The sequence below is a fragment of the Triturus cristatus genome, chromosome 3_1, assembly GCF_964204655.1.
Source record: "Triturus cristatus chromosome 3_1, aTriCri1.1, whole genome shotgun sequence".
In the NCBI taxonomy this organism is placed as follows: Eukaryota; Metazoa; Chordata; class Amphibia; order Caudata; family Salamandridae; genus Triturus; species Triturus cristatus.
The window spans coordinates 1,166,131,390-1,166,154,893 of record NC_140583.1 but is presented as its reverse complement, the minus strand read 5'-3'; the positions used below and the strand labels follow the sequence as shown (position 1 = coordinate 1,166,154,893).

General features: G+C 42.2%; 1 protein-coding gene across 14 annotated transcripts in view; it reads right to left on the bottom strand.

The window, feature by feature from the left end:
- PKNOX2 (PBX/knotted 1 homeobox 2) overlaps positions 1-23,504 on the bottom strand; it is a 3,737,380-nt gene that overhangs the window by 2,274,661 nt on the left and 1,439,215 nt on the right. For all 14 annotated transcript variants that reach the window (XM_085646078.1, XM_085646083.1, XM_085646080.1 and 11 more), the window contains one exon: positions 14,453-14,571. The gene's annotated coding sequence lies outside the window, so the exon portion shown is untranslated. The remainder of the gene's footprint in view (positions 1-14,452; positions 14,572-23,504) is intronic.

The window sequence follows — 23,504 nt, the reverse complement described above, 5'->3', positions numbered from 1 at the left end:
ATCGTGGATACTACGCACAAATAGTTTCATTTATACAGATTCTGCTTTCGAACATAGGGATGCTGTATGCCATATGAAATTATATAGATACATATTATTGCCAAATCCAGTAGCTTCACGAAACACAACTCTGAGATGTCTTCCTGAATTCATGCCTGTGAGGGAAAGCCAATAAAATCATAAGGAGGTCTTTAAAGACCAGAAAAAGCAGGTATCTGGGCAAAGTTGGCATCTAGTCTCTTTATGTGAAAACAGGAAAAAAGACCTCTTCTCCTGAAGTTGGATAGCCTCAAATCGGAGATACTCGGACTATTTCAAACAAAAATGAATATGGTTGGTATTGGATCGTAGTATTTATAGAGTCAAATTGACTTGCTCCCCTTTGTATTGATGTTCATAGCATTATACATGCACTTTATACTGAATTGTATGTTTTTATTATTTTTGTTTTGGAGTTTGGATATTCATTTCCTCAATTGTGTCCTTGTAAGAGGTGTTTTGTGGTCATGAAGTAAAGACAACCAACCATTGAGCACTAGTAGGAGACCTAATTATACACAATGAATTTTACTCTATATGATGACACATTTGAAATGATTGACTTGGTATTATAAACTGAATTATATTTGGGGTCATATGTATTAAATGTAAGTGAATGATTTCATAATCACCTGTGAAAAAGAAATAAAGCAGACGTTGAAAACAGATTTATATTTAAGAGTGGTAAATGAGCAAAACTCCTTTTCTCTATTCGCCACAGAAGCATTTTTTGACAATGTCACATAGAAGTGCCCTTGCTTTTGAGCTGAAGGAGCAGCAGGGATATGTGTGGGGAAGAGATTCATGTGTTTCAGAATATTGTATGTGGATCGGTTATTTACTACTTTTATACTGACTACAACTGTAACTTTGCTTGGTTTTGCTCATTTCAAAAAGCAATAATCTCAAAGGAAGTAAACAGCATTGTAATGTTACAAATGAAGGGGACAACTGTTTAGGAGACTGATCAACAGCAATTGAAGAAATTAGTTTTCAAAAATGATAAACACATGGCAGTCTCAGAGCTGGAATTATGCCAGATTTTCATGATACCCGGATTAGATACTTTTGTGCACACTCAATCTAAACAAAACTCATTTATTTAGTCGGTGGCTGTAATGAAAATGTGGTATGGGAACGGTCAACCTTTCCTTAGAATATTCCACTCATCACTCATGTACTGCACCTTCGTTCTTCGATGGGCAATGGGGAAACACCTCCTCATGAAGGGTTCTTTGAAGCATAACAAGAAAGTACTGCTAATAATATTATTACTAGTATTATTTTTGTTATTGTTATTATTATTATAAGTATTCTTATTATTATAATAATAACAACAACAATAATAATAATGTTATTGTAGTTATTGTTTGTATTCATGTGTCTGGCACGAAATAGTCTAATAAAACGAATTTGTCATAAAACACACAAATTCTAAAAAAAAAAGAAAATATTGTTTTAAAATAAAAGAATAATAATATTGATTTCATATAAGTTAAGTTGGAGGTAGCTTACAATGTTCAAAGTCAGCTCTAGCTTATTGTGAATGCTCTATACTGAGAGAAATAATGAAGTTCCTTATAAGATTGCAATTCGATTCTTGGAGTGATAGGGAAACATTCAAGATGAGAACTGCTTTTAACCACAAACTGATTTCATAAATATTTTTGAGACTAAAAATAATGTATTCAAAACAAAACGTCAAACTTCAAACATGAAGGGTGGTATGTGATACAGGCTGGAGGTAATGGTGCATTGGCACATTTACAACATCAAGACAAAAGATGATATCACACTTCAGCCAAGTAGATTGTGCAAATGTGTAAGCACTTTTGTATTAGACTGGTGAGGAATGATATTGTGCAGCCTGTAGGAAGGTGGAATCTGACTATATGGTTGCCCCCACTTTTTTTCTGGTGTTTTGCTGGTTTATGACTTAGTTGGACTGGGATCCTGCTATTCAGGGCCCCAGTCTATCTGCTTTCTCTGTAAAATGGTTTCCATGTACATTAGGTACATATCTAATTGGATTCTGGAGTGCCTTATAAGCCCCTAGTATTTGGTATACTATGTACCTAGGGCATAGGTACCTCAGAGGCCTACCAGGGGCTGCAGCATGTATTATGCCACCCCTGGGAAGCACTCCAAAATGGCACCACAGGTCTGCTACTGCAGCCTGGGTAAGGGTGTGCTTGCACCCCTTACTGTGGTATAGGCTACCTATATCACTACCCTATACAGACACATATAAACCTATAAGCCACTCCTATGGCTGGTCTTGACAATCCTGAAGGCAGAGTGCTTGGTTTTATGTGAGAGGGTGCCCAAGCTTGAGCTAAGCCCCTCTGCAGCTTTCGGAAATACTTCCTTATGGCTGTTCTGTGATACAGCCATACCATATACTCTTAAGTGCATTATAACCTCGCTGTAAATGCTAGCTTTGGAATGGCTGCATCAAAACATGTCGTGTTTGGTGTCAAACGCTTTGGAATACTACCCCCTCACCAATTCTGGTGGCGGGGGTAGCATTACACCCTTCTAGAGGGAGAGACATGTTCACACTGGCTAAACCCGGTAAAACTTTCCAAAGCCCTGGCATCACAAAATGGATGCCACTGCCACAGACACGGGTCTGGCTTCCTGCTGCTGAGGGAAACTCCGGCAGGGGAGGCCTGGACAATAGGTTTCCTGTCACAGGGAGGTGTAACCACCTCCCCAGACAGGCAGATGTGTATTGGGGCAGGGTGGGCGCCTTCAGAGAATGCTTCTGAGACACTGCCTGGGGCACACAAGGTGTCCCTGTGCATAGCCCAGTTCAAACCGGTTGCAGGGGCACTCAGCCCCTGCTCTGCGCAAAACTGGACAAAGGGGAAGGGGTGTAACCACCCCCACCCCAAGTCCACCCATATGTGGGGCCTTGGAGTTAGTCCATCCCCTAAACTTAGTATAAGTATAGGAACCCAGTCCCTAGGACTTTGGATTACCCTGGACGAACCTCTGTAACATATATCCTGGACCTTCGACTTTCTATCACGACTAGAAGATGGAAGAAATCTCCCTTGGGGTCAAGGAGTGACTCCCCTGCTTGGCAGGCACCAAAGAAGCAACTGACCGGTCTGCAATTCTGAAGCTCCTGCCGGACGCCAAAGTCTCTGCATCCCCAGAGGTGGATTTCCAGACTTCCCCGAGGCTACCATGAGTCCACAGCAAAGCTGAGGCCCGTGGCTATCATGAGTAATGTGGAACCGTGACCCTTGGACACCGTGAACTTTTGCAGCAACACTACCTTCCTGGTCATCCTCATAGTTGTGCTTTGGGCTCCGAGTAGCCCCAGCCTTGAGTACCTCCTTCACTGAAGATTGTTGGCCTCCACTCCACGATTGACCCGTGGGCCAGCTTCAAGTGCGACCGCTTGAGGCTCCTTCGCGATCACTAGCCCGTTGGCTAGCAGGTCCCCACAAAGGCACCTTCTCTACTGCTTGGGCTTTTCTGGTTGCTCCAGACTTGCCCTTACTTACCCTTGTTGGGTGAGTCCATCAGACCTTGCTGGTCTGCACCGCAGTTCTTTCGCTGCATTCCTGTGAATTGCCGTTGCCAAGGCTTGTTGGGTCCTTTCTGGTCGCCGACACCGCAGCACTCGACAGACTTTGTGGGAAAGCTTGAATCCAGCTCATGGACTTCGTTGACGCCTCCTGGACCTCGTGGCGGAAGAGTCAAGACACCCATCAACTCACCTGAAGCACCCGACATCTGTGGGTATTGGTCCATCCTGCCTTAGGTCACTGGCAAGTGACCCAGACTCTGTCCCCTCTGCTTTCAGGTTCCTTACATCCTAGATCCAGGCTTGGATCTCTCCGGACACTTCTCCTCTTCACGGAAGCAGCAGTTCTTTGCAGGCTTCCATTGGAATCGACGACGCGACCCGACACCAAAAGATACCTATGCACCCTGCTTCCCTGGGTGAGGTAACTCGAGTACTCCGGTGCTCTTGTGGGTGCTAGCCCTAGAACTGCCTAAGTCCAAAAGGGTTTGGTCCTGACTCGATTAGAAGTGTCCCTAATCTTTAAAATTCCAACCATGACATTCCCCATAGAAGATAATAGGAACACGGCATACGGCTCCCGTGGGTCCCCTGTGTCACTACCTTGGGTGGTTCCTTGGGGTCCCAGCGATTCTAGAGGCAATAGGCCTAGTGCCTATTACAGTCGTAGTTCTTATACCACTTTTTTAGTATAAGGTTTGGTACGCGCCTATGGCCCAAACATGTATTTGTGCTTTTACTGATGCTTAAACACTTGTAACTAAAGTACTTCGAACTACAGTCTCATAAAGAGACTAGAGGGGTGTGATTAATCTTAAATACATATAGTTTGAATATATACCTGGTGTGGTTGTCTTTTCATTTAATCATTCAAGAGATTATAGACTGGTAAAACAAACTGCTTTACATTCCTTCAAGACTTAGCCTGAAGGCTGCTCTCCATAGCTACCACTAGGATAGCTTTTAATAAAGGTTGTCTTTAACCTATCACCATAAGGGGTTGTTTGGACTGATACAAGGTGCCTACTAGAACTAGTGGACAGCATATATCAGGCCACCTTCTCACACAGCCTATTTGCAGAAGTGGGAAATGGAGGGGGGTTAGCAAATGCCATTATTAGTATCAATGTAATTGGAATCCTTCATTTGTCCCCAACTCACGCCTTAAAAAAACAAGCATTGACAAAGCCAATAGGTCTGTGATGTTTGATGCATCTCACCAGTTAAGAAACCACAAAGTGTGTGTTTGTTCACGAGGCCATGTGTGTCAAGGTTGGTCCGTCTGTAAGGCAGTTAGATGGTACAGTAATTTATACACTCACCTCTGCCATTTAGGGTGATCAATAGTTTAGAAATTTGAATCCAAGATAGGTCACCTCAGACTTTGATTCTTTCAAGCGCAGTAAATTGATTACTAACAAACTAGGCATTAATGACACCTAATGTGTGTGTACCTCCATGAGCTACTAATGAAGAATAGGCTTGTGTGACTTTCTGAATAAGCGGTAATCTTTGCATCTTAACACACGTGTGTGTTCTATGAGGGAGTATGCAAATGTGAGAGTATGATCTCAAATAGGTGTCCAAATGCATGTTTGCCCTGATGCTGGCAAAAGCATACTTGTGAGCTTTTGGGTGTACATGTGTGTAGTCGCATTAATAGGCGTACATCAGCAAGAGAATGTGTGAATGAGGATCAATGATTTTCTGTGCATAAGCGTGTGTAAAAATGTGTCTATGTCCAAAATATTGAGTTTCTATATATAAAAAGTAAAGATCACAAAAATATCTATCGGAATATTCACTATGAAAATATAGTATGATGTATTATATAGTAGAAATTTTAAAATATCTACCTAAAAACAGGGTTAAACTATTACTGTTAAATAATTGACAACTTATATGCTTCTAAAACTTACTAATTAAATGTAATTAAAAGGTATTACTGTTAGAAAATATATATGCCATTTAGTACTTTGTTAAACAAAAGTTAAAAGAGAATCTAAAATGTAAAATAAAAATAAAACAACATGCAATAATTTATAAAAATAAATATTAAAAAAGAACTTATAAATAAGAAAATTTACTGTTTACAACAAATACATTACTTTTTACCATTTAAATGATATAACAATTACATATAAAATGTAATATTTAAAAACACCATTATATATATATATATATATAACGATTCATATAAGTTCAATTACAAAATAAATACGTCAAAACACATCCTTGATATTCATGTAGCCACTAATTATATTTTAAATAAAAGTTTATATTTCTGCAATTTTCTACATTTTATAATACATTACTTAAACATTGAAAAAAGTAAATATGAAAGAACGACAAACAAACCAATATAATTACATTTTTAAAATGCATAATAAGTTAAATTTGATGTGGGAATAATATTTGTTAATATAACACCAAGACAGCAAATATTGACAAAAGTGCATATATTTAGGGAGAGTGGAGCTAGAGTTAATATTTTAACTCCAGTCCCATAAACATAGGGAAAAGAGCATATATTTGGTGGGGATAAGATATACTATCCCCGCACTACGCCTAAAAATAATGAAGATTTTCGGTTCCACTAGTCGAATTCTCTCCTCACAACACATAAATATCCCAATTTCCCCATAGGTACACCGGTGCTTCTCAGGCTGAGGGAAGCGGCCTCCTCTTCTGTAGAGTGGCTGAACGACATCTGGATAATTTTATTTTCTGGGGCATGTTAAATATCAGAGGCAGGCACTTGAGAAAGCAAGAAGGCGGCCGCCTCGACGGGCAGTCTGTGTGTGGGCCGCACTGACATGATGGAGGGTCTCGGAACACGGCGATGACATCTGCAAACCCCACGGGTGGAATCTCAGACATGAATGAGTAGAAGCAAAATCTGAGAGCCTTTATGCGATTCTCAATCCTAAATCAAGCTATTAACAGCTCTTGCACCAACTGCAAGCGGGCGGGATGAATGAATGAAATACTTCCAGCAGCTGTTAAGAAGTTTCTAAAAAAAACACAGGACGCACGTAAAACAGAGCCAGCGTTGAATTTGCAGCTTCTACGGCAACTTTAGTTTCAAGACAGAGAATTGCGAATATTTATAAGATGGCACTGGTATCCTTTGGCCCGGTAAGAAAACTGAGGTGCATGTGAATGTGCTGCACAGAATTTAGGGAAGAATTGTGACGCCACACAATCTACAATAAAAGGTTTACAAGACAAACAGATTGCACGCAGAAAACCACAGAGTAGTTAATAAAGCTACAATGACACGTGGGTCACGCCCACAAATAAAATTAAATGTGCGATAACATTGCAGTCAAAAGAGGTAAAAAGTTCTAGTAAACCTTTTGTTTGCAAACCACATATTGAAATCTGTTGCTTTCACAAACCACTCGATTTGATCAATTAACATCAGATTGCAGTTCAGAGACCCCTCGTAGTAATATCGATTTAAACTTTCAGTCTCATGCATCTCCTTGATACAAAAGATAATAATTACAAAGGAGCCATTTCATAGTCTTGTTTTAAAAAAAAAATATATATATTACTTTAATTCAATTTAGCCATGTCCAATTTTTTCAACCACTGTAGGTTAAAAGGATGAGTTGGCCCTGCCTGAAGACTGATGGAGCGCGATGGTGCTCTTTCGTTTTAGGGGTGCATTATAACCATGGATAGTCCGCATCCACATATATATTCATTTGTCGTGATAACAATTTGTCATTAAGTCGTGTTTAGCAATAACATATGAAAGTGTAATGGTAGGAAAAGTATTGTGTCATGCCAAGAAACGACGTAGCACGGGTGTTCTGATATCGTAGTTTATAATGTTTGATGTCATTTGCCTGTTGAAATTGCTCACATGAGATGAAACGCATTTTTGATTTAAATATGCACCATATTAAAGTTGCACGTAGATGTCATTAATTATGTTTAACATGTAGGATTTCATAAGTTGCTTGCAATGAAAAATGAATTTGATGTGCTTTGTAATGCAATGATGTAGAAAGGCCTAAATGAAATGTTCACCCATGTGTGTATTTGAAAGGCCTATGTGTTTCACTCTTATGATGGCCGATTTCTGTAGGCCTGAAATGCATTTTCCATGAAGGCTCACGAGTAGGGTTGTTAGTAAAATTCATGTGCATGTTGGATCTTGTCTGTTCTAACGTTTCTGTTGCAGGTGGAGAAAGTCGTCTTTGTTAATTAGAATAAAGCCTTTTGTGTAGGAAAGTTAGGCTCGGGGAGGATGCGATACAAATTGTGAGGAGAGCTGATAATTGGGAGACAGTGTTCTTTCTCACTGAGGGAGACCAGAGAATCAAGGTCATCGAGCCAGGAGCTGGGAGCACCGACACAAAATGGAAAATCACCTACGGGAAGTGTTCAGCGAGATGAGGGGATCTGTGGGCGTGTTTTTGCATTTTTGCCTTTTGTATTAGGGACAGTGCCCCGGGGTGGAGTCAGGAGAGGAGGTGAGGAGATCGAAGGAGAGAGAAGGAGCATCATAGAAAAAGCTCCGTAGCTTTTGGCTACTTGACTCATACAACGTGAGTGAACTTCTTGGGAAGTCTTCATGCGCTGACACCTTTTTCCTGATCTTGCCTTGGAAATGCTAAGTAGGGATGTCTAGATAGTGTTGGTGTAGGGATAGACTAATGCTCTTTATTTGTTCGCACAGATGAAGAAGGATCTTGAAATGGGGGCAATAATTGCCTGCGTTCTGCTTCTGAAAATTGTCCTTCTTTTTATGATTCACCGCATAAAATTAGCCCGTAGGTTTGGATTTGTATTAATTCCCATGTATTTCTACAACCTCGTAATGAGATGCTTGTACATCCAAATGTTTTTAGGTTGTAATAAACCCATTAACTTGGAATTCGGAGTCTGTGATTCTTCAGAGTCATGGTTCTTATATATTGTGGTCCTGTTTAAATGAGTTATTTCTCCCCTCTACACTTCTCAGCAGGTAACAAAGGTCCATTGGCCATGAGATCCACAGAAACTTGGTAGGAAGGAGCTCGGACTCATCAATTCTAACCCGTGAATTTCAGGTAAGGCACTGAGTTTCATGTCCATTAGTCTAAAAAATGCAGTTATTATCTATGAATCAAAGTCTCCCTTTGGCACGACACAAGTCGAAAACATAACAGAGAAAACAATATCATATTTACATCGTATAATCTAAGATATAGCATTCAAAAAGCAAACAAAAAACACAGCAACCCTTGCCCCAGATCAACCTGCGTCAGATCTCCCAGACTAATCTGTATGGCGTTTCACGAGCGGCCAAAAGCCAGGCATTTTCTGCATTTGTACAGGAAGCTAAAAGACAGCCTTTATAACAGGGACCAGCAGAAAGCTCAGCTCAGCTGAGAAGACGCGCATCTTGCTCTTGTCAGTTGATATTGAGTAATATTCTGGGCCAAGTAACCTGGAAACAAGCCATGCAAATATTAGATCATCTAAACAGACAACACTTCACTCACTGAGCTATGTTAACTATCACATTCTATATATTACATTTTAGTTCTGTTATTGTGTTTGTAAAGCACACAAAGTCCCACTGGTATGTTGCCACTGCACTTTCCGTCATTTAGGGCTAACTCTCCAAATATTTTGTTCTACGGGGTTTCCATTTGATACTCGAGTCCCATTTGGCTTGTGATGTGTTATCAGCAATGTGCGCGGGTGTGGTCCTCTTTTATGTGAAGAACTTTGTCTGAATGTCTTCCGTTTAAGGATAAACATTATGGTGCATATTGAGAGTTTTGCGTCATGATTGCACCACGCAACGTGATACATGTATTATGAAACCTCTATGCCGAATTTATGAAGCCACATAAAGCCATTTTATGTAGCTTTGAATTCTTAAAAAATCTGGCATAAGGCAACACAGCACAAATTGCTGTGTTGCCTTACTATGCGCATGGGAGGCGCTCCATGGATGTTGAGGTGGATGTTCCCACACGGGGCTCATGGATTTTGATGCGTTCCCAGATTTACAAGGTCTTGCTAACCTGGTAATGCTCCAAAACGATACGCCTCCCCAGGAGAGGTGTTCAAGGAGAAATATTTTTATTTCTCCTCATTTGTTCACTTTTTGTGTGTGCTACATTGTGCATCACACATAGGAAAAGGAAGAAGCCTCTCAGGATTGTTTTCGCGCAAGAAGGTGCCCCTTCCTACATAAATACAATCCTGCCTACAACACATGCACCTTTGCACCATGGTGCAAGAGTACCTGCATTGGTGCTAGGCTGCCAAAACGGCACCACCACAGGGGGAAAGGACAAGAATGTGCCATATTGAATACGGCCCAATCCTGCCCTTTCCTTGCGGAATCAGGGCAGCTCAGGTGACTTGCTGCACTGCCCAGTGCCACAAATTCCATAAATATAGACCTATGTGTATTAAGACACCTGAAACAGTACAAAAGGTAAACAAAAAATATTGATATATTAAACATTTTCCAAAACGAATTCCAGGCTCCATTGTAGGTAGAGCCATGCTTCAGTGAGTGAAGGGATTATCAGGGTTTTACATTTGTAGATATGAGACACTATGTACAGAGGATTCACATATTAGTGTACCAACCTACATGGGTATAGGTTGTCTTATATCCACTGGCCTGTCTTTCTGGCAAGTGTGGATCATCCTTTATAAAAGCCACTGTGTCCAGCAGATCAACTTTTTAAAAATGACTTTAATTCGAAGTAAAGTCTGCTAAAAAAATTCTTTGCATTTAAATACTTATTTAGTTCTAGATATCGCATGACACACTTCCAATGATATGTCAGGGCACTAAATATGATGAACAAAGCTTAATATTTGCTTTCATCCAGTAAAATGCATCACCGAAAAAACATGTTCTTTCTGCCCAATCGTGCCACTTTTTTAATAGCAACTGGTACAACCATAAATATCTTATTTTCTAGATCCAACAAGACATTAATATAATGTACATCAAAACAGTATAAACACTATAAGATTCCTTTCTGATAAAAGCTTATTAGGATTACTTTTTGCCATGAAAGTACACAAAGGGAGGATACCAAAATAGGGCAGAAGGCATTTGATTGGATACAATAATTAAATCCTAATTTGATAAAGAATGATATATAGAACTCATCAGGTGTCCCTGACGTTTCAGATCTTCCACTCCCAGGCAATAAATACAAAGATAACAAAACGAAAAATAGACCTCCAGGATTCTAGCTCAGGAATCACTTTGTCAAAATTGTCAGACCTCAATCTCTCTCTTTGAGGCAGAATTCAAACTTCTTTAAGTATATCCCCTACTGCATAGGTGTGCTCTCATCTAGCATAATGCCAGTTTGCCATTTCAGGCAGGACTACTAAGCAGATCAGCTTCATAGACCAGGTTTCCAAGATGGAACCCTCGAGTCATTTGAGTCTTCTGCTGTGGGATGGGATTTGCTGGATTCGAACCTCTGAAGATACCACCAACTAAGGTATAGCCTGAATAGCAACCTGCAATGCTATCCTGTTACTATTGTGGACTTCCCACTAATGCAACACCTATAACTGTGGGTTTGACACCATAGGGTTGTGTTGGACTTCTATAGTGCACTTGCTGCTGACTTGCACTCCAAGCCCACCCAATGCATTTAGAGATGGCACTGGCAAACTGTATTGAAAAGTGAATATACTCAGGATGACTGGTCCCTGATACTTCTGGACCATGACAAGGCACTGATGGAATCCAAACTGAATTACCTCTATTTCAACCCCTGCACAACTAGTATTGTAAACTATAAAAACATCTCATGGCTATTGTACTAAACCACTCTAACTGCTAGAGGGAGATGTGGACAGGGGTGTGCGGTACACTGCATATACTGTGGGACTACCTCACACTGCAAATATACTGGAGGGCAGTCTGTTCTAAGCTCACAGACATTGGTAGCATCACCATTCCCCCATTGATTTCCTGGCAATCCTCCATGACACCACTGATGTTGCCAGTCTGACTGTACGCAGGTAGGTGCCAGATGACGACCTTAGTGAAGGCCAAACTATGCATACTTTTACACCAGCTCCTACGTACCACACTTACACTTGGAAAGCAGACAACGTCCTTAGTGAAGTCCAAGCAGTGCATACTTTGACCCTGGCTTTCACCCACCTCATTTACCTTTATCATAAGATTGCCTGAACTGCTCAGGATAATTTACTGTGACATCACTGTGCACAAGATCAGGGATCACCTTTGACAATATTGGGGTACCTTCCTCCTGGACCTGGACCACAGCTGGCTCGTGGTGCATGAAGGCCTGTATCTGAAGCTACTTCTTTACCTTATTGATATTTCATTGATGCTTACATATGAATGGGCCCTCAGCCAGGACTGTCTGGTGTGCACACCAGTTGACTCACTCTCTGAGCTCACAGACCTCAATGTCTGCTAACCATAAAGACTATGCCATATTCACTCAGCTCCCCATCTTCAGACATAACATCTTATAATTGTCAGTTTTCTATGTTGTCTCTGTAAGGAAAAACTACTACTCTTGCATCTCTCGAGGGATTGATGTTGTATCTTCTCTGAGCTGTGTACCTTGGCTTCTCTTGCCCCCCTCCCCTATCTCAACTTTGCCCTATTCACCTATTTCACTGCTAGGATTTGTGACACCAATAGATGTATACCAAAGCTTAGTTCCTGATAAATCATTACATCATATTTTCTTGCTTGACATATCTCTAAGAAACAAATGATGCACACACAGCCTACACAGCCAGGCGTAAAAAGGATTGTTTTGTCACAAAAAAACCAAGAAACAAGTACTGGAATCAGCCACATAGAACCAATCTGTTACAGATAGCCAACCGTTTTATATACTCCTGTGAAAGATAGCACTAGTCTCAAAGAGGTACATCACTAGAAAGGCCTGATCCTTGATACATTAGCCCAATTTAATTATGGCCTGGGTACTTGGAAAGGTCTAGATATAAAGGCCGGCTGCATGGAACCGAGCACTATCTTGCATAACCCATCTGAATACACCAATATCCCTCCTAATTCTGACAACCTTCACTGTGCAACCACAACTCTCCCATCAGATATATTTAAGATAAGCCCCACCAGCCTCACAGTGTTTAAATTTAGACTGGCACGTAGAAAGACAATGGGCCTCATGTTTCATCCCAGAGAGGTACCACTGCAACGTGAATTTGAGGTTAGACCCTAGTGATAATAGAGCAGTGTAAGAGACCAAAAGGGCATACACCAGGGTGAACTACACCAACAAAAAAAATAGCAGACCAATAGAACATCAAATTCAAATGGTGCTATAATGATGACTATGTACACATAGTAGATAATACATCCCGGAAGATAATACAACAAAAGTATAAGTAAGGATACCCTAGGAATAAGGAGTATGTGCTTCAAATGTTCTCCTGACTCAGGTAGTTCTCTCATAATGCAGTCACTCAGTTAATTCATATGCACAGCAATGCACAGCAAATGTTATAGCAACACACACATGAAGATAAGTGAAGAGCATAACCAAGGAACCATCCACCCAGTATTTAATTTGTAAAGGAATAAGTGCTGGGTCTCAAGGTTTTATCAAGAACCCCACGGCCGGATCTATCAAAGTTTGGAGCGCCGGATACCAAGGCTTCATAGTTTTGATTCCACTTCATGACGATCCTTTTTTAAAATATCTTTTTATTGGTCCTTTATTTCAGGGTAGCCCACTCCAGCGAGTATATATGTTGCTATAAGTGCATACACATTTGCATTGTAACCAACAAAAGGGAACAAACGGTACATGTGCTCAGCGTGCATGACAATCCCATTCATATTTGTCAAAGGATCCATCCCTCCAGAATCGACCCCGCTAATCCTCTATGCAAATGTCCAATAAGAAAAAGGAAGAAGTACATTGTTAATTATTATCCATGGAAACATCCAGGCCCACTACTGTAAAGGAGAAGGATACCACTTCTCGGTTGCCTACTCCCTAGCTGTGATCCTCTAAACCTTTAAGGTTGACCCATCTCCCTCTCATACTCCTCTGACTGTTGTCCCTGGGAGACAGTGTGTGCAGAACCCTGTGACTGTGACCCGCGTTCACTACCTCCATCCATCCCCATCTGCAGGGCCTCCAACAGCATGGCCCAGACTGCTAGAACATCCTGCGGTTTTTTATATAGGCGATTGGGGGAACAGCCATTACAACGCGGTTATTACCACGCTGTGCAGTTACATCGTATGCGTTACAACGCATGCGATGTTACAACGCTATGCCATTAGAACGCAAGTCTGTACATCGACTTGCGCTAGATGGCGTGCTAACATTACAAATAGTGTAGTTTACTATCCCAACACCTTCCCTACTGTTAAGTGGACTGGAGTTGGAATAGTAAATGACACTTTTTTAATGTCAGCACGCCATCTAGCGCAAGTCGATGTAAAGACTTGCGTTCTAATGGCATAGCGTTGTAACATCGCATGCGTTGTAACGCATGCGATGTAACTGCACGCGTGGTAAAAACCCGCGTCGTAATATCATACATCCAGGCGATTGAGTTTAATGTTGTCCTCCTCTGCTAATGCCCACTTAGTAACGTCTTTCGCCCATAGCGCCAGTAAGGGGGCCCTTGTACTCAATCATCTTATAGCCACCCTCCTTTTGGCCGAAACAAGGAACAACTGCAGGAACCTCCGTGGCATCTTACCCCCTTTGGGTTGTTTGCAAATACCCAGCAGAAACATCTGTGGTGACATCTCAATCTTCAGTGTTGTAACCGTGTGCAATTGCAGAAGCACAGTCACCCAGTATGCATATACCCTGGTGAGCTCTCATCAGGCACTCCCAGTCTCTTTACCTCAATCTTGTAGGTTCTTCTTCATCCCTGCTTTCTCCCTTTGTCACTGTTTTCCTGTCTTTCTCTTCCTCCCTCTTTCACTCTTTTGTGTTTTTTTCTCTCTTTCTCAGCATCAAAGTCTGTTAAGGAAAAATAAGTGTCAGTGGCCAAACATGAATGGCAGTGGATCCCAAATGGGAACCACAGGCTCAGATTTAGACAGACTCCACATACTAATAAGAAACTACTTACAAGGCTTTAGGTAGAAAGTCGAAAACATGCAAAAAGAACATAAACTAGATGAAAAGACAGATCACCTTACAAGTACTGAAGGAGTGTACTGCCAGCAAGCCAAACAACACCTTCAACTGATTAAACACTCTTCAATGCTGAATTGAATGGAGTCTAACAGACAACTATGGAAAAGCTGTAAGTGTGTATTTATTACCAGTAATGCAAACATGACTCTTAAATGTGAGTGATGGCATGATGATGAATTGTATGCACATTAATTAATGTAACATAAAGAAAAGTAGATGAATTATTAGACCTACCCTCTCTGAATTACATTTAATTATGACAAATGTTTTTTCATGCTGAAGACAAAAAAAAAATTCCTGCCCATCAAATTGTGACATAAATGCCATTGTGGCTTTAATACCAGGGGCGGCTCCTCCACTAGGGCGGAGGAGCGTCGCCCCACTGCTTTCTCACAGCGCGAGAAGCAGAAACATAAAATGGTAACTTTTAGTTATTACCATTTTATGTTTGGTTGCAGGCGGGTGGGTAGCAGGGCTGCTCTGCGAGCAGAGCTGGAGAGGAGTAGTGTGCCCACACTTGAGTGCGCAAAGACTGTTTGGTCGGCCCAAACCAGTCATGCGCACTCTGCCCTTCTCCATGCAGGTTGCAATGCAGCCTGCATGGAGAACATGGCCTCCCCATAAGCCCCTGGCTGGGCGGCATCCTGACCAATCACAACACTGCTTGCAGCATTGTGATTGGCTTAGGGAAGGGAGCCTGGCTGCCTGCTTCCTGTTCCTGATGGAGGCAGGAGAGCAGGAGCAGAGAAGACGCGGGACCTGGCCAGCAGAAAGGTAAGTTTCATTTTTTCAAATTATTATTACTAAATTAACACCCGTGCCACCCCCAACCACGAGCCATGCCGGCCGCAACTAATTAATGCTACGTAAAATAAATATTTGCATGCTGCATGAATTGATCATGTGCAACATTGATATAAATGCAATATGGATTTGACAACAACTGTCAATTTATAAGCCATATGCCACTGGAAATAGCATTTTGTGTAACCAACGTGAGTTTGTTTATGTATTTCACTTTATGTGGTAGGATGTACGTATATCAAAGGAGTACAATGAATAGAGTTTTAAATTAGAACTGATTTAAAGAATTATGTCTCCATTCGATTCCTACAAATTGAGCCAAAGTGGCTTCCCTTATTAGTGTCAATTAATTATCTGTATACAAGCAATCGAAAATTGAAGGGGAACCAGTTAACATTTACAAGTGTCCGCTACTGCACTGCACCACACAATGGAATACACATTTTTGTGCTGAAATATGCAAATTATGCAGCAGAGAATGGAATATGTGGCTGTCCCGTAGTTCCTATAAGAAATATACAGGATCTGTTCGTTTAGACAACATACACTGTAAGATTGGTGTCAGACAAACTCTGATCACCCCCACCGGGTATGATGGCCCTTTTTGTACCAACTAGCTCACAGTGCCACTAGAATCTCCTCTTACCAAGGAGAGAATAGTTCTTGGCAACCATCGAACATGACAACCATGATCCCTCAGGACTGTGGAAACAATATACTACCTTACTCTCAGTCACTCGTGCTTACTTAGTCTGTCTCAGAGAAATACACAAAATAAACAGGCTGTGCGTTTTCAATAAGAATTTATTGAACAGTTGTTATTCTGGTGTAAAATAGATGAGCTGCAACAACCGCTAGGCAGTATAGAATATAAATGATTAGCAGTATGATAAAGGTAAATGGATGGTATAGTTCTGCCATCTTACTATAATCATGAATACACTCAAATATATAAAACACATGATAAAAGATGCGTACTCCTATGATGCCTTCCTAACTAGATGTACCTAAGTGTACCTAGCCTGTGTGTAGGTGTTAAGCCAAGAATCCCTCTAGGATTTAGTCAACCCCATTACCTGAAGTGAGAGGCTGTGGGACCCCGTCCTGGCCTAGAGTGCGACGCCCCGCGAGGGATGCTAGACCACTGCGAGCTGCAGTGTCTGCATGCAGGAACCTCAGGGTCTCTGGTCAGTGTGTCAGTCAGGAAGTCTAGGTCTCCTCTGTCTCATCTTAGCAAGATGTGATGTATATATACCCATAGGTCTCCCAGGGGTTCTACCTTGCTGTATTACTGTGTCAGCCTAAGGATGACATTGGGCATGAACTTTGTACATAGATTTTATACAGGAGATGGTAGTCCTGCTATGCATCCAACAATTCTCATGCATAATGTATGCATCTCCTCTTTCCTTAGCGACCGCTATCAAGCGGTTCGCCTTGTCAATTTCACTTCGGAGAAGAGAAGATTGTTCTGTGGAACTCTTCTCTCTCTCCCCTCTCCTCTTCAATCTGTACATCTTTCCCCTGATCTTGGCCCTCCGTAAGAGAGAAGCCGTCCCTTTTAGTTACGCTGACGACCTCCAGCTAGTCTTCACCATCGATTCATCTCCCTCCTCAATGGAGAACTTTCAATCCACCATGAATTTCATGAGCAACTGGATGAAAATAAATCAGCTCAAGCTCAATCCCGATAAAACCAAGCTAGTTCTCACCGGGGCCTCAGCCAACCCTTGGAATTCCAACTTTTGGCCCAAATCACTAGGATGTCCCCCCTCTCCAGTCAGCTCGGTTAAGAGTCTAGGGATCATAATTAGCCGTGATCTTACCATGAAGGCTCAGATAAACTCGGTGGTCTCCGCCTGCTTCTTCCATTTGCGGAGAATTCGAAAACTTAGCAAATTTCTGTCCCAAGTCATTCTTGCCCTTGTTATATCTCGCATCGATTACGCCAACTCTTTGTATTCCGGCATTCCGGCCTACCAATCTTGCCGACTACAACTAGTGCAGAACCAAGCCGCAAGGCTTGTTTATGGCCAGCCTAAATCCCATCACGTGAAACCACTGCTTAAAAGTCTCCACTGGCTCCCCGTGACCCAACGCTGTCTCTTTAAACTTGGCTGCCCTCTCTTCCCACAGACCAGTTTTCATCACCACCAAAATTCAGCGATATGTCCCCTCACGTGAGCTTCGCTCCTCCAATATGAACCTACTGACCCCCTGCCCATTCAAAAGGAAAAAACAAGGTGGTCTAAGATTCTCGACTCTAGTTCCACAATTTTGGAACTCCCTCCCCCCCGAACTGCGCCTAACCGCCTCTTATTCCAAGTTCAGGAAATCTCTTAAAACATGGCTCTTTGCCCTGGCCTACGATTAATTGTTTCTCACTGTGATTGTTTTGCATTCGTCTCTGCTTAAGCGCCAAGAAACCGCTGGTGAACGTGCGCTCTAGAAATTATTTTAACATAACATAACATTTCGAACTAGGGAAAACCCGCGTTCTGAATGCAGTGTAGTATCTAGGTAAAAGGTCAGTCCCTGTAAACGGTGACAAGTGTAATGTAGGGAGAGAATATAGGTGAAGGGTAATGAGATTTCCGGGGCCTATATTATGGTACCTATATGGAATATTGTATTCAAAGACGAGGGGATTAGGAATCTAGGGTTTTGTTATCTTAAGGTCCAGCATACGTACCCCAGTACTTAAGTATAAACAACAAAGTATGCAGTTCCTAACTACAGAGGCAAAAAATATATAAGGACACCATTCTAACTGTAAAAAGGGATACCAGTGAACGACAGGAGAGTTATCTCCTATTGTTGGAATAGAGCCCTCACACACCTGACAAGAAGGTGTCTTGCTTCATCATCGGGCCCTGCTCCTACTCGGGCCGGCGCTGCAATGCCCGATCAGGCGCCCGTGATGGGGCCTACTTATCGGAGATCTTTTTCCAAAGGCCGTTAGGTGAGATGTAAGTGAAGGTCTTGGTGTAGGTGAATGGGTGGGTATGTGAAGTGATTTAAAACGGGGGAACAAATCCAATCAAAACTATTTTAATGTACATGGTTCTTCCCCTAGTTAAAAAATGTGAAAACTTGCGCGTATGTACACACAATGTTGTGTTTTTATACGCTAATTTATGTGGTCAACATGTTTCATGCCTATTTAATCAAGTCGATGGCAATTCATCAGGACCTAACCAGTAATTCTACCTACACACATTTTTTGGTGGTGGACACCAAACACAGGAAGTGAGGAGTGACCACCCTTACAGCACCCTAAAAAAGTGTGAGGGTACCTCTGGTATAATCAAAGCTAAATGTAACCTGTGGAAATAAAAAACAGTTAGAATAGTCAGGGATAAAAACCTTATTGTACCTCTTCACAACAACCACCATGATTGATTATGACAAGTGGTAGTGAATCACACGCGTGTAAAGCTCGTAGGCTGTGACATGCTAAATAAAAACACATCAACGTATTAGGAAATGGTAAGGTGATGGAGGGCAGTCAGGCAATCACAATGAGATTGATAAAAGACAAGAGAAAACTTACATAGTTAAAGGTTTTTTAGAACAAGAGCTGCGTCCTTACCCATGTCTCTAATGATCCGGGCCAAGTCGGTACCGGTCGCTGCGGACACTCAATTCTAGTGCCCTGGTTTAATAAAGGTATGATAGTGAGAAATATAGACAGCAGAAATAAGGGGGTGTACAAATATGCAGTGAACCCCATGAGGTTAAAGGAACTGACCAAAACCGGTCTAATGGGTCAGAGAAATGAAATAAATACAACTAAAATGACAGAGGAAGTCATCTACACGCTTATTAGGATCATATAAGGTGCGGACCATCCTACTTATCTTGCAAAGAGATGTGACAAGCACTCCAAAGTATAGGAGATGCTAGTCAAAACGTGCGTTTCCACAAGAAGCATTACCAATTGAGAACTCCAATAGCTAGGCGAAAAAGTGAGTGCTTTAAGAGTAATACGTATTTATAAAACCAACCCGCATGTAAGCCGCCCCGTAAGGGAAAGATTAAGAGGAAACACACTTGATGGCAGTGGGAAGTTTGGAGCCACAGGTATGGCGTGCTGCTGTTAGACGATACAACACAATATTGATGAGTAGTTACTCACGGTTCCCTTGGTGGAAGTCAACTTGCATCCTACCCGAGCAGCGTCACCGGTCCGTGCGCGCTGTTCGAAAGATTCCCACGCCGATAGAAATATAAATAAAGAGCATGAGGGGAGATGACCAAAGATGGCCAATGAGACGGAGCGAAACAAATAGGCACGCTGGAAACGCGAATAACGCGTTGTGGGAATGGCGGGCACCTAGCAACAAGACGGTCATGTGATCGCTTGGCCAGCCGGAAACGCGAATAACGCGTTGTGGGAATGGCGGGCACCTGGCAACAAGACGGTCATGTGATCGCTTGGCCAGCCAATAGTGGTTGTCCTATTGTGTGGTCGTTGTCAAGGGGAACACAAGACGAACGATCAGCAATCCGGCCAGTTTCGGGAAAACTTGAAAAAAGAGAAAAAGCATATAAGGTATATGAGGCATGAGAGGCAGACCCCCAAGGGCAGTCGATGTTGAAGTAGCAAAGAAGGTCACTGTGGACCAACCCAAACAAAGACGTTTGAGACATACATGAAGTAAAAAAATATATATAAATGCAAATACCACAGTAAACTCTGTTGATGGTGGCAGTGTGTGAAGTTGGTATTAAGATTCATTAATTAAAGCAACATCATTGGGTATAGCCTTATATAGAGGATGTAGGAAGCATAAAAATTATGCGTATGTAATCTAGCAAGATGGTGTTGCTAAGACGGTACTGGATTGTCGCCCATCAATGTATAGTCCCGATGATGGTCTTGGCGACTTCGATAAAGTAACTATGTCAAGAGATTCCAGGGAATGTCCTCATTCAGGCCTATTTTGTCACATGATAGTCTCAGAACCCATCGCTGTTCTAAGCGAAATAAAGCGTTTTTGGACATACCCGGATGCGCCTCTAAGACATACCACTCAAAGGACTCGGGGGGATGTTGTCTTTCAAAAAAATGTGTCGTCATTCTAGTATTTGTTTGTTCACATCTGAAAGTGCTCCTGTGTTCCATTATGCGTGTTTTTATTTGTCTGGTGGTCATCCCTATATAGTACAGGTTGCAGAGGCACTTAACCAAATAAATACAATTGGTAGTATTGCAGTTAGTGTGTTTCATTAAACGCCAACATGTATCATTAGGAAGGTTCAGAACTTTGGACACCTTTGTCTGCGAGCAAGCGGAACAAGATCCGCAAGGGTAGTGGCCTTGTACTGGCGGAAGGTCCCAAAGTGTATTCTGTGGTCGGGGTTGAACTTTCCTGGGTCTGGTATGTATCAATAGATCTTTGATATTGTTGGTACGTTTGAATGCAAAACGGGGTACAGGAAAAATCAATGACCCAGTATTGAGAATACCCCAGTTTTTTCTGATGATTTTCCTCAATTGATTAGAGTGGGGGGTGTACGTAGTGACACAAGTAATCTTGGTGTCCGAATTTCTAATCTTATCCTCCAGAAGGGCCTCTCGGTTATTATTCCTGGCTCTTTTGTAAGCGTCTGCAACCACCTGTTTGGGGTATTCACGTTGGAGCAAATCTTCTTTCAGGATGTTAGCTTCATTTTTGTAGTCACCAATACTACTACAGTTCCTTCTAATACGAAGGAATTGGCCGATTGGTAAATTCTGTCTAAGCGCCTTGGGATGGTGACTGCTAAACAACAGAAGACTGTTTCTATCGGTGGGTTTCCGATATAGGGTGGTAGAAATGGACCCTGTTTCCAATCTGATGAGGAGATCAAGGAAGGGGATCTCACTCGTGGAAATAGTGTTGGTGAATTTCAGGTAAGGGTTAAGGGTATTTATCCAAGTGCAGAATTCACCGCATCTGATGGCGTTGCCTTTCCAAAGGATCAGGATATCATCTATAAATCTTCTCCACAATAAGATGTTAGATGAGAATGGATTGTCAGGGTGAAAGATTTTACGCTCCTCAAAGGCTGACATGTACAGACATGCCAGACTGGGAGCAAAGGTACTACCCATTGATGTTCCTTGGGTCTGGTGAAAAAGTTGGGTACCGAACTGAAAAAAGTTCTCAGTGAGTGCCATGGTCGCGCATTCCATAATGAATGACACCGGGGTTGGCGAAACCCACTCTGAACCATTTAAAATGTCTTCAACGACCTCTAATGTTGCTCTCTGTGGAATATTGGTATAGAGGGCCTCAACATCCAAGGTGACTAAAAGGTTCACCTCATTTGGATGTTGGACCCCCTCCAGAAGACGCAAAACATCAGTAGTGTCTCTAACAAAAGACGGAGTCTGTTTCACAAAAGGTTGGATAAAATGGTCAGTGAATTTTGAGAGGGGTTCAAGTACAGAACCAATCCCTGAAACGATGGGACGTCCAGGTACTGGTGTCACTCCTTTGTGAATTTTGGGGAGACAATAGAAGTAGGGTACCATAGGTTCTTTTGTTGTGAGGAACTCAGCCTCCTTCTTTGTGATCCACCCCATTGATTCAGCCGAGAATGTCATCACTGAAATCATGTTCTGTAATCTCTGTGTGGGGTTATCTCTTATCGGAGTGTAGTATCTATTGTCACTCAGTTGTCTCTCACATTCAGTATTGTAGTCAACTGTGTTCATTATTACGGTTGCTCCCCCTTTGTCAGCTTGCTTAATCGTAATGGATTCATCACTGGCCAAAGCCCTGATGGCATTAGTTTCGTCACTCGAGAGATTAAAGAAGGGGGTGGGGACCTCCTTAGTGTAGAACTCCTTCAGTACAGCTTGCTCGAAAGTAAGGACCTCATTGGGAACCATCGCACACGTCGGGGTAAATGTTGATGGTTTGTGTAGTCCAGAATCATCGGAGGAGTAAGCTGGTTGGTCATGGAAAAAGGCATGGAGACGGATTTTGCGAAAAAGCTTTGTAATTCGCATCGATCCCTAAAGGTGTCGGTCTTGGGAGTGGGGACAAAGCCCAAACCCTTCTGTAACACAATTTCCTCAATAGGTGAAATCACTCTGGAGGAAATATTGATAATCAATTTCTTTTCCCCTTGGTTTGGCTCCTCGTCTCTACTGGCACTGCCGGTTGGTCCTGCCATTGTACTCTTTTTTGTTGTCCTCTTCTGCGCCCTCTTCCTCTGCCCCAACCTCTGTCTAAAAAAGGAGGTGCAGGTCCAGTTGGGAAGAAGGGAGGTGGACCCTGTGGATATATTGGATATTGCCAAAAGGGAGGTCCCTGGAAAGGGGGAGCGTTATATGAGGGGAACATAGGTTGTTGGTAAGGACGTGTTTTCTTATTGTTCCAATTCCCAGAGTTTGAGTCGTTGCTGGAAGAGGAACCTCTTCGGGAGGAGTTTGAGCTCTCATCCGAAGAATACCCGTTGGCGGTGCTGGTGTAATCCGCTTTGAGATATGGGTATACCTTTTCCGTGGAGAATTTCTGTATATCTTTTTGTAATTTGGTGATCTTTTGTCTCATGAGATATTCCTTATTCTCAGCAATCTCTGCATTGATTTCTGACAGTTTGCTTTTAAAGGCTGCTGTCTGAATTGTCACTTTTATAGCGCCTTCTGCTGCTTGAATTCTGATAAAGAGGGCATCTGCTATCCTCTTAGCTGTGTTGATTATAAGAATCAACCAGTCCCTAGTGCACTTCCAGGCAACTAGGGACCATTCCTTCTTGAAAGTGGCATCTTCCAAAAAAAGGCGGGGGAAATTATTAACAATGAGACCGTTAGGAGCTATATTGGCTCTTAAATATTCGGTCATCATCGCGCCATGTAAGGTGACATTGAGCCACTCATGTTTGATGTTGGCTAAAGAGGACCAATCCTCTGTCTGGCTGACCGAGGCAGAACTCCCATCGGACCCTAACAG